This window comes from Gossypium raimondii, chromosome 3 (assembly GCF_025698545.1).
Source record: "Gossypium raimondii isolate GPD5lz chromosome 3, ASM2569854v1, whole genome shotgun sequence".
NCBI classification, from domain to species: domain Eukaryota; kingdom Viridiplantae; phylum Streptophyta; class Magnoliopsida; order Malvales; family Malvaceae; genus Gossypium; species Gossypium raimondii.
Window position 1 is genome coordinate 22,304,520 of NC_068567.1, and position 3,834 is coordinate 22,308,353.

Below are 3,834 nucleotides of genomic sequence, written 5' to 3' on the forward strand. Positions count from 1 at the left end.
TCCACCCAAAGCTTACTTACCATTTTTCAATACGAATTTAATATTTTGCACATTTAATACCAATCTTGAAAAATTAGTCATTCAATCATAATTAATTAATTGAAATCATTAATTAAGCTACTAATTAAACATAATTGAGGGTTAATTTACCAAATCTCTCTTAGAAACACTCACCATAAAATTTTATTCTATGACAACAAGTGATCAATTAAGCAATTCCAAGCTTCAATTCCGCCTATCTCGTTCTTCTTCAAGATTCGGAGCTTCAACAGAGGTAAAGTAGACATTACCACCTTTCTAATGCTATAATAAACATAAATTTTAATTAACTATACTAATTAAAATTCTCTCACAAAGATACTTTACTAGATTTGTAACATCAAGTCGAAAACTTGATTCCTCACAAAATCTATCTCTCCAGCCCTCTTAATCACTTCCAAACATCAATACTAGACCAAATACACATATACTAAGCATTAATTTCACATTTAAATCAATTTCACAAAAATATGGAAAATCGGTTCATGAAGATGATGGAATTCGAATTTTTTCAAATTACCTCACAAATCATGTTTAATCTTGATAAATAACACCCAAAACCTTTTAATAGATACATTTTGAGTTGGAACATCCATTGATTTGTGGATTTCCTCTCAAAATTCAAGATCCACCATTAAAACACTTTAAGCTTTTGAAGAAGATGACATTGATAAAAAAAAATCATGTAATTATCACTCAAACCATATAAATATGCTTCTAATCATCATAAAAATAAGTTTAGAAATAATAATTACCTTTGATTCGTTCTAAATCATTTTCTAAATCATTTGATTGAAAATTTTGATTCAAGAATCTTGAGAAATTTCAGAATATTTTTTGCTGCTTTTCAGAATAATTTCCGGTGAATTGAGAAAGTATTTTGAGAAGAAAATTGGTTGGATCTATTCTTTGATGATAAATCTTTAAAACCATGCAAAGAAAACAAATTTTATAGCTCTCTAATCTGATGTAAATGGTGTGAAAAGTAGGCTAGATATATTGTATTTAAAACTGAAACAACCCACCAGAAATTTAAAAATTGGGAAATTTGCCTAGTGGCCACTCCACATTTCCCTTACTTTACCAGTTGATCCTTTCCCTCCAAAATTTCAAATTTAAGGTTTATTTGTGAAATAAGTGCTCCAAAAATTCCCTTTTTTTTACAATTAAATCCAATTTAACTAACATTTAAGTTTAACTCAAATTAACCCCCAATTAAAAATTATTTTAAAATTATTTTTCGATCTAAATTAATTATTTTTCACTAATAATTATTTAATTACTTTAAAATTAATTTCCCAAAAATAATTTTATTTTTCTGGATTATTGTTTAATTGATTTTAGATGAAATTAACCTCCTAAATTAAATTAAAAATTACTAAAAACCCCATAAATTCCTAGTTTCACACTTGAAACTTGAAAAATATACTCAAAATGACTAGACTTGGAATAGGGATATTACAACTCTCCCCCTCTAAAAAGAAATTTCGTCCTCAAGATTTACCTGAATCAAACAAATACGGATACTGACGTTGCATCACATCTTCCGACTCCCAGGTGGCTTCCTTGTGGTTGCACCACAAAACTTTCACCAACAGAACCGTCTTATTACGTAGCACCTTGACCTTACAATCTAGGATCGCAACCGGCTCCTTATCATACGAAAGATCAGATCAAACATCGATCTCCTCAACAAGAACAACGTGAGAAGGATCAGATATGTACTTCCGTAACATGGAGACATGGAAAACGTTATGAATACACTCTAGCTCAGGCGGTAACAACAAACGATAAGAAATCGATCCAATTCGTTCGGCAACCTCATAAGGGCCAATTAACCTCGGGCTGAGCTTACCTTTCTGCTCAAACCTCAAAACTTTCTTCCATGGCGAAACCTTTAGAAATACCTTATCACCAACCTGATACTCGATGTCTCGAAGTCTCAGGCCAGCGTAGGACTTCTGTCGATCAGAAGCAGCCTTTAACCACTCGCAAACAAGTCTCTCCTTATCTTCAACCTCCCGAACCAACTCCGGACCCAAGTTTCTCTTCTTCTCCATATTGGACCAATAGAGAGGAGTCTTACACCTCCAACCATGCAAAGCCTCGAATGGTTCCATTTGAATAATCTTCTGATAGCTATTATTATACGCAAACTTAGCTAATGGCAAGTAATGATCCCAGTTACCTCCGAAGTCGATAACACAACTACGAAGCATGTCCTCAAGAATCTAGGTCACTCTCTCTGACTGACAATCAGATTACAGATGATAAGCTGAACTGAAATGAAGCTTCAAACCCAAAGCCTCATGCAATACCTTTCAGAATCTCAAAGTAAATCGTGGATCTCAGTTTGATATGATCGAAACAAGAACTCCATGAAGACGAACAATCTCTCGGATGTAGAGCTCAGCAAACTGATGCAGACTAAAAGTCGTACGAACTAACAAAAATGTGTAGACTTCGTAAATATATCCATAATCACCCAGATCAAATCCTTACATGTCTGAGTCAATGGCAGAGCCGAAACAAAGTCCATTGTAATCCACTTCTATTTCTACTCCGGAATCTGAATAGGCTGAAGCAAACCCGATGGACACTGATGTTCAGCTTTCACCTAGAACCAATGACAACTGCGTGTGGGGTGGTCATAAAAGTTTTACAGTTTTCAAAACATAAAACTGTCAAATTTAGTGAGAGTTGCTTTCTTTTTTGAAAACATAAAATTATGCTCATTCTTGAAAGATATGGTTTGCAAGATGATGTGCTAGGATTTGTTAATGTTCCTCAGTTTATAGTTGATGTAGATGGTAGGTTAGTTGACAATCCTAACTTTCTATTTCATAAACAACAAGATAAATTGTTAGCCTCATGGTTGTTATCCACTATAAATGATGATATATTAGCCTATTTGACTAGTTTTGGCACCATTTTTGATGTGTTGTCAATCATTGAGAAACGTTTTGATACTCAATCTAGTTTTAAGATCTCGAGCCTAAGACATATGTTGTGTTCTTAGAAAAAGGTCAGGTGACCATAAAAGAATATTTATCCAAAATTAAAGATATTTATGGTGTCTTAACTGTAGGTAGGAGTTTTGTGTCTAATCAAGAACAAGTATCATTCTTGTAGGGCTTCCAATTGAGTATGAATCAGTTAGAGTGGTGGCTTTAGCCACTAATGTTTCTCTTGAACTTCTAGCTAAACTGTTGACTGATTGTGAGTAAAAAAATTAAAATTTGTAGCTTTTCTTATCATACAAGCTAATATGGTTCAACAGTAGAAGCTTGGTCAAGTATATCAGTCTAAGCATACTGAATCCAATAGTGGTTATAATAAAAGCTACAACCAAGGCCATAGACAGTAGTTTGGAGGTGGCAACTATGTGGCAGGATTGGACATGTAATGCAGAAGTGCTACTACAGGTTTGATAAAACATTTTTTGGTGTATCTGATTTGGACCAAGGGGGCAGATGCAAGTGATTTATCATTAGTTTGTTTATCAGGGTCAGGCCCAATGTTGTTATCATAGAATGCAATGTAATGTGTTTCATTCTCATAACCAGATAAGTGTCCATGGTACCTCTCATTAGAATTGGTAGCCTCCCTTAGTCAATGTAAATTTTCAGGCAAGCAGCTTTCCTCCGTCAGGATATTCTCAGTCAGAAAGTCATTTGGTTTTTCCCAATACTGGTGATCAAGTTTGTTATCCAAACTCAGGGGCTACTAATATGTGACCAGTAATCTTTCCACTCTCAATGGAGTTGTTGAATACACAGGTACTAGTAAGTTAGT